This window comes from Triticum urartu, chromosome 3 (assembly GCF_003073215.2).
Source record: "Triticum urartu cultivar G1812 chromosome 3, Tu2.1, whole genome shotgun sequence".
Classification (NCBI taxonomy): Eukaryota; Viridiplantae; Streptophyta; class Magnoliopsida; order Poales; family Poaceae; genus Triticum; species Triticum urartu.
In genome coordinates, this window is record NC_053024.1 from 705,642,813 (window position 1) to 705,656,581 (window position 13,769).

At 42.6% G+C, this 13,769-nt stretch overlaps 1 pseudogene; it reads left to right on the forward strand.

Annotated features, from left to right (window-relative positions):
- Positions 1 to 736: 736 nt before the first annotated feature.
- Positions 737 to 4,983, forward strand: LOC125547245 (annotated as a pseudogene).
- The last annotated feature ends 8,786 nt before the right edge of the window (positions 4,984 to 13,769 follow it).

Sequence of the window (13,769 nt, forward strand, 5' to 3'; positions counted from 1 at the left end):
TTGGCTCCGTATCCGATCGTTTGGGGGTACGTAGGTATATATAGGAGGAAGGAGTACGTCGGTGGAGCAACAGGGGGCCCACGAGGGTGGAGGATGCGCCTGGGGGGTGGTAGGCGCGCCCCCTACCTCGTGGCCTCCTCTCTTGTTTCTTGACGTAGGGTCCAAGTCTCCTGGGTCTTGTTCGTTGAGAAAATCACGTTCCCGAAGGTTTCATTCCGTTTGGACTCCGTTTGATATTCCTTTTCTTCAAAACCCTAAAATAGGCCAAAAAACAGCAATTCTGGGCTGGGCCTCCGGTTAGTAGGTTAGTCCCAAAAATAATATAAAAGTGGATAATAAAGCCTAATAATGTCCAAAACAGTAGATAATATAGCATGGAGCAATCAAAAATTATAGATACGTCGGAGACGTATCAGCATCCTCCTCACACCGCCGCCGTGGCACTTCGGCCCCATCCGACATGCTCACTGGCTTCCTCTACCTCCCCACATCGCTGCCGCCACAAAGGCGGTACCTAGATGTGCGGCAGGGCGCATGGGGGACGTGGGTGACAAAGATTACGGACTGGGATACCCACAAAAAAATGTGGCTCGGATCCTTCCACATTGCCGAACTCGCCGCCCGTGAGTATGACATTTGGTCCGATCGGCCGGACGGCGCCGCGGGCCGCCGGAATTTTTAGTGGGGTGAGATGTCACTGCTCGATCCGCCCCAGGCGAGGGTGATGAATGCACAAATGGCTCGGGAGGACCAGGAGGCGAGGGGCCGGCTCACGGTGGAGGCTGTCGACGAGGCGTACATGGCGGACCCCCGTCGCCAGTACCACGTGCTAGTGGAGGCGGAGCGCCGCCTAAGCAGCGAGCGGCCGGCGTGGCGAACATCATCGTCCTCTCAAGCGACGAGGAGGACAATGGAGGCAGCGACGACGACTTCGACTTTGAAGAGTGGCGAAGAACCTTCCCCAACTGCGACGACGACGGCACAAGGCCTGACCCCATGGGTAGTAGGATGTCCAGGGCGGACTGGTTGTCCCTTGCAAAGTCGGATAGTGACTAAATTTCAGTTAAGTTCAAGTTTAAGTTTAGGTTTAAAACTAGACTATGTTTCGGCGAATGGTAACGTGAATTACGTGTCGAAATTCTGTTATGAAGTTTGCTTAAATCAAATCTATGTTCATCATATCCAAATTTGCTTTTTTACTCCGCTAAAATTTACGAGATCGGCTACTGGCCAAAAGTTAGTGGGGTAAAATTACTCCATTAAGCTTTATTTGGCCGGATACTCTATTTTTTTTATCCGCTAGAGTTGCTCTTATACACAAATAATGAAACGTGAACTGACTTGTGATACTCCGTTCCATAGACGAACGAACTTAGCAAACAGAAGGGAATCCAGCCAAAGCAAAGATAAAAAAGATGGTCTGAGATACCATGCCCAACTATTGTACATACTATTCGTACTTCTTAAAGGGCACTAATCTGCGCCGGCGCACTAGCCCAACCGTTCGGCCGGTCGCGTCAGGACCATTGGATTTGAGCTGCGTGGGCCATTGGACCTGGCAAAAAAAAGGGTTAGCCCCGCTGCTTCTTCTTTCTCTCGCTGGATTCACATCTCCCGCTCGGTGCACGCATCCTCTCTCCTCCGGTGACTGACCTCGTCGCCGGTCCCCATCCCCGCCGGCCGTCCTTGTCGCCGGTCCCCATCCTCGCCAGTCCCCATCCTCGCCGGCCGTCCTCGTCGCCGGTCCCCACCTGCGTCGTTCGTCCTCGTCGCCGCGTTGACCCATGAAACAGCTGCACCTACGATTGTAGCTCTCAGCAGCGACGGTGAAGCTCAGGTTGCAGCTCCGCCGCCGCCCCTCGCCGCAGCCCTATCGCCATGGCCACACCCAACCAGTCCTTTCTCCTTCATCATCCACGTGCAGATACATTGTGCTTCAACCATTGTTCATTTTTGCTACGACCGGTGACAGGAATCGCTACAACCATTCATGTCGACAGTCACGGCGGCGACCACGATTTGCTTCAACCTTCGTCGGGTTTTGCCGGGAGTAGCAAGACATGACACCGGTTGTAGCTTTACTCGCTGTCGGTTGCAGCAAAAATCGCAGCGCCGCCGTCGCCACCACAAATTTCGTCGTGGCCGTTGCAGCAAATCACATATCCGAATGTAGCTTTTTCGTTGCCGGTTGTAGCAAAAATGACCGCCGGTGGTAGCTTTTCATGCTTCTGGTTGCAGCAAAAACGCAACACCTTGGTCGCCACCACAAAACTTTGGTGTTGCCATTGCAGCAAATCATGTCGTCGGAGGTAGCTTTTTTTGTTGTTGGTTGTAGCAAACGGCAACGGCGGTTGCAACAAAAAATAGTCGCCGCATTGATTGTAGCTCGTCGTTTGTGTCGATCGCAGCATTTTCATTGCTGGTTGTACGAAAAAAATTGACCTCAACGGTAGTAGCAAAAAGTAGACGATGGTAGACCGCGGTTGCAGCAAAAATTCGCCCTCGCCGGTAGTAGAAAAAGTAGACGGTGGCAGCAAAAATTCATTCTCGCCGATAGTAGCAAATTGTCTCACCGGGGTAGTAGCAAAAGTAAACGGCGGTTGCAACATAGACGGTCGTCTCCCCGTCGCGAGGCACGGTATGGCCATTTGGTTGTAGCAAAAAAAAATTAGCCGTCGCAGCAAAATTAGATTATGGTTGTAGCAAAAAACATTGTCGTCACTGTCACGAGAGGCAGAGTGGCTAGTTGGTTGTAGCAAAATTTGTGGCCGGTCGTAGCAAAAACCGACAATGGTTGCAGCACCATCTGATCGGTTGTTTACCATTGCTGGAGATGGTCATCTCGGCCATCTCATCATACAACTTCGGCGGTCGGTGGTTCGCAGCACCTAGGCTCGCCGCCCCAGGCCGTTTCGTGTCTAACTCCAAGGAGTTAGGGGTCGTCAGGAGCAAGGAGGATGTGAGGACAACGACATGAAATCTGTGGAAGGTGGGAGGAAGAGTTTGCCCGGAAGGAAGAAAAAAATAGAGATATAGGAGAGGTCGCTTCGGTGGTGGAGCTCGCCGGGAAGCCATGGCGGACGGTGGAGCGAGAAACGGCTCAGGGGATCATGGGGAGCAGATAAGGTTGCGATGCGTTTGTGGAAGAAGACGACCAGAAAAAAACTGTGATATGTGGGCTTGTGTCTAACGCAGGGGTGGGCTGCCAAACGCATGATTGAAACAAAACGCACGGCCCGCGCGCGACCGGCCGAAGTTTCAGCCGGTCCGCCGGGTGGAAACGTTTCCCCTTCTTAAATCTCACCTAGGAGATAGCGCACAAAGGCATTGAGGTGTTGTCGTTTGGCTTACTAACCCTTTCTGCCTAACGGACACTACTAAGACGTCATTCCGGCCTGTACGCAGGATGTGCGTGCAACCTGGCGTCGAGGCCCGATCCGATCCCTCGGCAGCTGGCTGTTCGTTTGCATCGCCAAATATTCATCGAGATCACGAGCTATTATATAGGATGTGTTCGTTCACGAGCTTCCTTCCCAGGCAAATGGCTGCTGCGAGCTTCTCCCCCCGAATACAAATCCTCTTGCTTCTCTGCTACTCGGTATGGTCTCTGCACTCGCCTCGTGCTACCTCGCTCTCTTTCACCGCCAACTTCTCCCGTCCGGGTGGCCATGACGCCACCAAGCATCTCCGCTTCAAGCGTGACGCGCGCTTCGACCACCACTCTCGGATGATCCATCTGACAAAAGCCGGCGGGAGTCCAAGCAACAGCGTAGGCCGGGTGTTGCACAAGAACCCCGTGAATCTCTGGGACGCTGCCACCGGCGAGCTCGCCGGATTCAACACCTCCTTCACCTTCCGAATCAAGGCTGCAAACAGTAGCACATCCGGTGGCGATGGCCTGGCTTTCTTCCTGGGGCACCATCCTCCAACGAGCATCCCCGATCCCCTCAACAATGGTCGCAACCTTGGGCTCTACCCGAAAGACGTCAGGGTGGCGATCGGCGCCAACCGGGCCGTAGCGGTCGAGTTTGACACCCTCAGGAACCCTGAGGTCGACCACTGCGGCAGCCACATGGGCATCGACGTCAACTCCATCGCCTCCTGGCCGTACGCCAACGCGACCTTGCCGGACAGGAACCTCAAGTCGGGCCTCCCAATGACTTGCCATATCAGCTACGGTAACGACACCCAGATCCTAGCAGCCGTTCTCCAAGTCGGCAACGCGACCTACAATGTCAGCACCACTGTTGACCTGAGGGATCACCTACCTAGTGTGGTGGCCATCGGCTTCTCAGCTGCTACCGGCCGGGGAGTCGAGATACACCAAATCATATCCTGGTCGTTTAACTCCACCTTGGATCCCTCGATGCAAAGCTTCAAGGTTCTGCAGCCGAAAAGCCCCAAGATGATGTGGAAACAACGAGTAGAGGTAATAATTGGAGTTATTGCAATTGTGTGCATCTTTGTTGGTGCTCGTCGATGGCAGTTATGCACGAGAAGGAAGCGTTACAGAGCTCTCGCTGGGGGGCTTCCACATGTTGATTATCACAAGCTGGCACATGCGGCCAATAGATTTGCAAAGGAAAACAAGCTCGGCGAAGAAGGTTCTGCCTCTGTTTATCAGGGCCAACTGACTAGTCCAACAAGAGCAGTGGCGGTAAAGATATTCAAACCGGCAGCATCCGGCTAGGGGAGGAAAGCATTCGAGGACGAACTCAGGATTGCCAGCCGGCTGAGGCACCGGAACCTTGTCGAATTGATAGGTTGGTGCTACGACGGCCCAAGGAACCTAGTTGAGTTCATATGTTGGTGGCGGGACGACAGGTACATGCGGCTCTTCCTTGTGTATGAGTTGTTGCCACGAGGTAGCCTTGATAAACACATGCATGGGGCAACAGTTGGTTGCCATGATCGAAGAGGTACTCATTATACTTCATCCTGAGAGCATTTACATCGTTTAATCCAAGTTCAGTTTTTTCTTGATACATAATGCACGGTTACATGCTTTGAAAAACAGGTACGAGATCATTTTCGACCTAGGCTGTGCAATACCTTCACATTGCGAGCAAGGCCAACAATGTATCATACATGGTGATATATATATATATATATATATATATATATATATATATATATATATATATATATGTATGTATGTATGTATGTATATGTATATATATATATATGTATGTATGTATATGTATATATATATATATAGACACACCTTGTGTTCATCGACATGAGCCAACGAAACAGGTCAGACATATACAGTTTCGGCATTGTCCTACTAGAGATGGTCTCTGGAAGGGATCTGACAATGCGCCTCCATGATAGGCCTTCATTGTCATCATGGGTAAGGAGTTCGTACCATAGCAATGTCATCCTGGACGTCGTAGATGAGAAGCTGATAAGCGACGAGTCCAGTGCCGTGCGTCAACAGATGGAGCGCACATTACTCATTGGGCTCTTGTGTGTGCACTCAGACCCAAGCATCCGGCCATCCATCACCCACATCATGGAAGCCTTGCGGTCAGAGGAGCTGACATTGGATATCGCTCCCCTAGCGTCGGTTACACTCTTGTTACCATAGCCTTTTTAGTTCTGGCTTCTAGTCCAGCAAATCATGAAGAAATACCATACATGTGTTCAAGGGTTACAGATTGGGTCTGAATGTAGCGAGACAAGGAAACATGTACTAGAAAGCTCCACACTATGACTTCCTTCTCCGGCTAACTTTCTAGCCCTCAAGAAACTAGACTCACTATAATAACTCACATCACTATGATAAATATCTTTTGGACATGACTATTACTCAAAGGCTAAGATGATCTATGACCTACCACATCACTTGCTGGAAGGCCTAATGAAAACATATTGAACTAGCAAAAGAACAGAAGCTAGCTCTGAAAATCGAACAAAAAACGGATGTTGACTCAGATATAGTTATTGAGTATGATGAAAATAATGTTTGTGCATATATATAAAGAAATTTCCGTACATATAACAAATAAATAATTTATTATTTTGAAAGGCATTCATTTACTTCATAGGAAGGAAAATAAATGTAAAAATAAAAAATAAAACAACAAATATACAACAAAGGAAAGGAAAGAACAGTGGAAAAATAGTAGCATTTTTTAGTAGTAGAAAATATAGTAGCTAAAAAGGTAAACGTGCCAAGTTAAGGAAATATCAAACGAAAGGTGGGATGTCCTTTTCTTTAGCAAAATATGTTCTTTTTCATTTAAAATGTTCGGAGGCATTACACAAATATTGGGTAACACCCAGCCACAAATATCTGCCTTCCTCTAAGGAAGAAGCAGCCACATAATATATGAGCCTCATAGGCGGGAGGTCCTATTTGCCCCCTCAATCGCCCATAGGCGCGAGCAACCTGGCCAGCCCATCTAAGCTTCGCTTAAGTCAGGCTGTTCGGTTCTTCTTTACGCATTTCTTTTTTTGTTTTTTCCATTTTGCACGGCATTCTCCTTTTTCCGTTGCATTTTAGTAAGATTTTTTGGAAAAATAATTAAAATTTTATGAAACGTCCAGTCAATTGAAACAAAATAACCATATTCAAAAGATCCACAAACTTTAAAAATGTTCATAGATTTTTAAAATGGACACTTTTTTCACTACTTCTAGAAATGTCCTGAATTGCTTAAGGAATAACGCATTTTGCAAAATACAAAATATTTTCCAAATCATTTGTGAACATTTTAGTAGAAATTACGAATGTTTTTAAAAATTATGAACATATATTTTAAATGTGTATAATTTTAAATATCTATTTTTTTACAAAATTTGATTTTTTAATTCTAAAAATTGTTTAAAACTGGTGAATGTTTTTCAAAACCTGAATAGTTTTTTTAGTATTGGCAACATTACTGTAAAATGGCGAACATCTTTTTGAAAGAAAATTAAAATGAAAAAGAGAATATAAAAACAAAATGAAACACAAAACCGGAAAGAACCTTCTAGAATGTTCCTAAATCAGCTAAACGAACCAGAACCTTCTAGAATTTTACCAAAACAGGAATCCTTGTAGTAAATGAGTCGACCCAAGTCGCATCTGCGTGTGTGCTTGCTCTGAACCGTTTTCCTTGTGTGTTTGGTCGACAAACTAGCGCAATAAGCATCAAATAGGGACCACCACGAAAGGCTTCGGTTGTCACCCTCCTTAGTAGTGAGACCTCCTATATGCCGCGTCATATAAACTAGGGACATGATTTTTCGTTCCTAGCATATACTGGCGGGCTTTAACAGATGTATATTTAACGGTTCCTGGTTTTTCGTTTATTGTTTCATGTGTCGGTGCTCGTATAGTTTGTTTGACAAAAACATTCAAGATTTTTCCTTTGTTTTGTCAGGTTTTCTAATCTCTTTTTGTGTTCTACATAAGAACATAAATTTTTTTAAGCAATAAAACAATTTAGTACATGAAAATTATTTTATAAAATTACATGAATATTTATAAAATACATATGAACATTTCATACAAATGTATGAACACATTTATAAAATTTCACCATGTATTAAAAAAGGCAATTATGTTTGAGAAATGTTCGTCTTGTATTAGATAAATATTCATCGTATTTAAAAAGATGTGTACCAAGTGAAGAAAGAGGGGGGAAATAGGAATTTTTTTTAAGAAAAGTAAAAGAATAATGGAAGAAGGGAAAATAAGGGAAAAAAGAAAAAATAGTGAAACCAAAATAGGAAATCTAGAAAAAAAAACATGAACATATAACAAAACCAACAAAAAATGGGCTTCTGGAGCACGACAAATCCTATTTATCATTCTGTGCGACAAGGTGTCGGCCAATCATACAGGGTCACGTCCAAGTGAGCCAGCCCGACTAGCGTAGGTCCTTCCAATTGTCAGGAAGGTTCTAGAAACTTCTCATCCTGCTTTTTCAGTTGTATTTCTTTTCCTTTGTTATCTGCAGCACGTTTTATTTCTTTTTTATTTTTAAAAATTATACTATTTTTTAAAGAAAGTCCTAGTTTATTTTCTCTCTTTTCTTTTAAAATTATTCACAAAATCCTGGAAAATTTTGATTCTATTAAAATGTTAAAAATTTCATGAAAATTAATATTATGATAAATATTCAAAAATATTTTCAGAACGACCACAAAATATTTTAAAAGGTTATTATATTTTAAAACTTGCACTTTTCAAAGTAAATAAATAGTCATATTTCTTTTGAAATGTAAATGAAAAATCTAACCGAAACCAGTAAAATATGGAAAGAAAATTGTTGGTACACGCTAGCACTAAATGGGCCGGCCCAAACATGGCGCTCTATGTGTCATCAAGACATTTAGAGGCAAAGAACGTATTAAAAATGTTTACAGCATATTAAAAAATGTAGTTGTGTATTAAACATGTTGGAAATATGTGCTAGAGACAATAATATTTTATTATTGTATTTCTAAGTCTATAACTAAAGTTTACATTCTATACTATAACTGTCATGGTTCACAAATATGTGAATCAGGGTAAACTCATCAGCACGTGTAGAGTCATAAACGGTAAAACGTGATTCCTAATCTTGCCTCTAGGACTAGCTCAAATGTTGATGATTCTGTTTTACTGATCATGTGCATGACCATAATGTCGGCAATATGTGATAGCATGATATTGGTAGAACACGCTTGAATTGACCCAAGTTATTTGTTATAACTTAGAGATCATATCATCTGACGTCTATAGTCCATACAAGGGAGTTAACGTATGTACGATTACTTAGACCATGAGAGTATCGAGCCACTTCATACCGGCCGGTGCGTGCTTTGGGGTTGTTCCAACGTAATCCGTAACAGGGTGATATTCATGAACATGTTTTGATATAATTTTTTAATCAAACGTTATATTTATTCAAAAATTAATATATAAAATATAAGAGTGAAAGAAAAACCAAAATACAAAAACAATAATCGTTTGTAGGCTTTAAGAAGCTAGCAATCAGAGATGGGCGGATAAAAAGTTAGCGATAAAACGCAAAAACCAACGAATCGTTGGTAGCCTTCGAAGCTACCTACCAGACGCACGATAGACCCTATTTGGTGCTTCAGGCGCCCGTTACTACTGTTTTTGCAAACGGGCACGATGGGTCGGCCCATCTAAGGTTATTTTTTCTGTGTATCAACTCACAAAAAACCGTGCAGTTTGTTAATCGAACCTATGACACTCCTCTTGGAGGTACGCCAGTGTAAGCACCATAACACCTAGTACAATTTGGTAACCATGAAATTTTAACCTCTTTTATCTGTTCTTGTTACCTTTTTACATTTTCTAGTTTTCTTTTTTTTGTTTTTTCGTTTTTTTTCCTTTTTTCTCTCCTTCCGGGTCCGATGAATTGTTCAGAAATACATGAATGATTTTCTTTAAATTGTGGAGCTTTTTTTGAAATTCTGTGAACTTTTTCAAATTTGGTGAGCTTTTTTGAAATCGATCAACTTTTTTTCAAAATTCATGGACTTTTCTGGGTTTCGATGAATTTTTTTCTAAAATTTGATTTTTTTTTTTAAATTCGATGAACTTGCTCAAATCAATGATTTTTCAAAATCCTTGACCTTTATTTGAATTTTGATGATTTTATCTTTCAAATTTGATTAAAAAATTCAATTTTTGATGAACTTTTTTTCGTATTCAATAAACTTTTTTCAAATGCGATGAACCTTTTTTCAAAATTAATGAGTGTTTTACAAATTCGATGAATGCTTTATCAAATTTGATGAACTTGTTTTCAAATTCGATGAAGCTTTTTCAAGTTGATTTTTTTGAAAATCTATGAAACTTTTTTTAATTCATGACTTTTTCTAGATTTTTGCGATTTTTTTTAGTTTTTTCAAAAAAAATATCAAAAGTCAACGGTTGACCGGTCAACTGGTCAACAAGCCATCCATTTAACCAAACCAGCCTCTTTTTAAATCTATCAACCAGACCAACTGGAAGCAAGGGAACATTTTTTTCATGCCACATTCCCTGCGATCGATCGAAGGTAAGTTGGGCCAGCCCAATAGCGCGTCCCTTTGAGCGCCAGAAACATAAACCTTAGGAACCCCCAGATGCACATGTAAAAGTAAACTAATAATTGGACGACTTATAGGCGGGCATGAAGGTGAGCACACGTGCTGCTGCTTGCTGAAGGCGATATATATCACCTCCCCCTCACCAATTCCAGTGACACATCGATCAAAAACAGTGGAAATTTTTTTATCAGAAAAAGTGGGAATTCCTTGAACTAGGTTTGTCCAAGGAATCTATTTGACGCCTCACCAAGGCATCAAGGCATCTATTTGACGCATGTTTACTACAGGCGTCAAATAGGATTTTCCCTTGTTTTTTTAGAAACACCAACCTTTATTACTCAAAATCCACGGAAGATGGGATACAAATCGAATCACGGGGTTAGCCCAACCATATATGGCGCCCTGATTTAAAGAATTCAAATGCTTGGCTAGCAAGTTGGCCTCAAAGTTTGTCAACCTGTTTTCAAAATGAAAAATACGATTAAATTCAAAGCTCTCAGCTTGGTCTCCTCGATGACTTGCCCATATATGCCACTTTGTCCCTTCTGGATGGTATTCATGACTTGTTTGGAGTCACAGACCACCACAATGTTGTGCAAAAACAGATCCTTGACCAGCGACAAACCCTCCATGCAGGCGATTACCTCTAGAGTAGTCACATAGTTGATCCCTTGTAAGACCAGCGAGCAGGAGCCAAGATAATTTCCATTCGAGTCCCCACAGACTCCTGCTGCTAAACCTCCAATACCGGCCCTTGGTATGCTAGCATCCACATGCAATACTGCAAAACCTGGTGGTGGTGCAGCTATTAGAATAGGGCTGGCTCTACCTGGGTTTGTTGTAGGTTCCCTCTGCCTCACACTCATTCGACGTGCTTGAGTTGTCTCTGATACTCCTCCCAGCTATGCAATAAAACTGTTCACAAACAGATTTGTAGAGAACGGGCTCTGGTATTCGCCCTCGTGAATAGCCTTTCTTCTCACCCACGACGTTGCCCATAGGGTCACAACAAGTTTTACAAATGCTTCATGGGACATGGACTCTTTCATAGTGAATAACCATTGCTTTGTGCTAGGTTCGGTGCAAACCATCATAACCTCAGCTATTTCCTCACCGAGAAACAAATAGGGTTTCTCGTGTTGCTTGATTGTTCTACAACGGGCTTAGAATTTCCTCAGCCCAACAACAGATTCTGGGTCATTCAAAAAACATAATATATTAGGCTAGAGGTTTGAATTTTATAGAGACCTCCTATTCTTCGCTTCACATGCTGACAGGGGGGGCCTGGTGCTAACTATTCCCATTCGTGGGCCGCAGCACAATAGTCCCGCCTCTCCCTCTAGTACCTGCTTGCCTCCTCATGAGAGGATTGCTGGTTCCCTAAAAAAAGCAGGAGGATCGCTGGTACCGCTCGAGAAGAAAACAAAGGATCGCTAGTCCCTCCAAGAAAAGAGGCCCGCTAGTTTTCTCTAAGGTTCGCCATTTTCTACTATTATTGATATGGCCACTAATTTTATACAGGTAAAAAATTTGTGCATTCGTTTTTTTAAAGTAAATGCCAAAAAAAACCGTGAAATTTTGAATTTTTTGCGAATTTATAGAAATAGTTTGCGGATTCCAATTGTTTGCATAAAATGTTTTAAAAAATCGTGAATTTGAGAAAAGTCCATGGGTTTTGAGAAATGTTCACAAATTTGGAAACAAAATCGCAGGTTCCCTAAATTCTAAAAAATTCATGACTTTGAAAAAATCTCACGAATTTTGAAAAATCACAAAAATTAAAAAGTATGTGAATTTGAGAAAAAAATTCATAAATTTGAAAAAAGGCCACGAATTTGAAAAAGTTCATGAAATTGAAAAAAGTGTATGGAATTTTAATGTAAGTTCATGAATGTGAAAATTTTCAAATTTTCTAAAAAGTCCCTATATTTTGAAACAAAAAATGTTTGCAGAGTTGAAAAAGGTTCATTAATTGCGAATATAAGTTTGTAAAAAATAGAAAGAGTTCGCGGATTTGAAAAAAGGTTCACGGAATTGAAAAAAGTTCATGATCTTAAGAAAATGCTGCCAGGTTTGATAAAATGTTCACAAATTTGTAAGGTTCTTGTTTTGAAGAAAAGTTCACAATTTTAAAAAAATCCCTGCAAGTATAACAATAGGAAAAGAAATAGATAATGAAAAAGAAAGAGAAAAATAAAAATAACAAAAAACAGAAAGAAAAACTGGACAAACAAAACCGAGAAAAAAGAAAGCCAGACATGGAAGTTTTTAGTGTTACATTTGACGCACAACATTAAGAGAAAAAGAAGTATGTAGGCACAACAGGTAAGGTGTCCTAGTTGGTTGATTGGTTGCAACTAGTCCATGAGGTTTGGAGTTCGAACCTATTTTTTGAAAGTTAAAAGAAAAAATAGTGGGCCGACCCGGAGACAAATAGGAGTTTACGGAATGGCCTATAACTGACGCTAAGGGCGCCAAATAGGAGTTGGATCTTTATCCGCGTTTCCAGTTCCCGTTGCTCTCGAGTATTGATCTCTTTTCATTTACAAGCGACCGGTGTAGTTTTGAAGATAGAGCAACCCCATGTTTTCTTTGTGCGCTGTTAGAGCAAAAAGAGCAACCCCATGTTGCCAATGATAATAGTATTTTTTGTGGGGGAATAATAATAGTTGATCTTATCGTAAGGAAGGTAGCTCGGGGTCATGTGATCAACAAGATGCTGGTGCCGTTGGGACCGAAGATGCATACCGTGCAACAACAATCATTAAACATGAAATTATCTTATAATAATGACAATCCGTTCGGCAAAGAATTTTTGATTCATATGTCAATCAACAGCATGTAGCAGGAAGAGAAACCGGCCAGGCAAAGCTAAAAAAGAGGATGGCCTGAGATGACCATTCTCCCAAGGCAGAAGCCAGCGTGCGTTCCAGGTGCAGCCATCACTAATTATGAGTGTGCAAACATCTTATCTTTGGGATATGTACCACCACCCAACAATATTCCCAGGACAATCACAAGGAGAGGAGTGATTAGATGCTAGCACCACCCCATCCCCATTGGCGATGGTATCCTGAAAAGACTAGACCCAAAACGCAGCCGGCCCTCTCCCTCCGCTGCTTTCCGGGGCCTTTTTACGGAGGCCACGGGCCCCTACCCACCACCCACGCCACACCACAACAGCTGCTTTGCTCCTCCCTTAGTGCAGCCGTTGACCCAAAGCTAGCTTAGCCTTTCCCCTCCTCCCTCCCCCTTGAGTCCCTCCCTTCACATCATTGCTGATAATCAAGCCCCTCATAATCAGTCCAAACCTCACCTCCAAATGCCCATGCCTCGCCCTGCTTTTCATCCCTTAAATGGTTCTATCGCCCCCGGTGTTTGTGATGGGTTTTGTTTTCTTGCTCTTTTTGTGGAGGATTCCATGTCTAATCCATATCTTTTTCATGGTGATAGATAGGTGCGTCCACATTGCCTTCTTAAAGGGGCAGTGTAGCAATTGCTGCTTCGGCTTTAATGATTTTGCGACTTCTCATTACGGGGGTCTTGGGGAAGGACAAATTTCGGTGTTCTAAAAAAGCTTGTATTTTTTAGCATTGAAATTTTTTCTACTGTAGTGTAAATTGATCTCTTCTACATGAAAAAGTACAAGCACATCAATGACTCGAACATTGACATGTCTAATTTGTTGTCAATGAGAAAAATAAAATTTAAAACTTGGGCCAGCCCGCCCC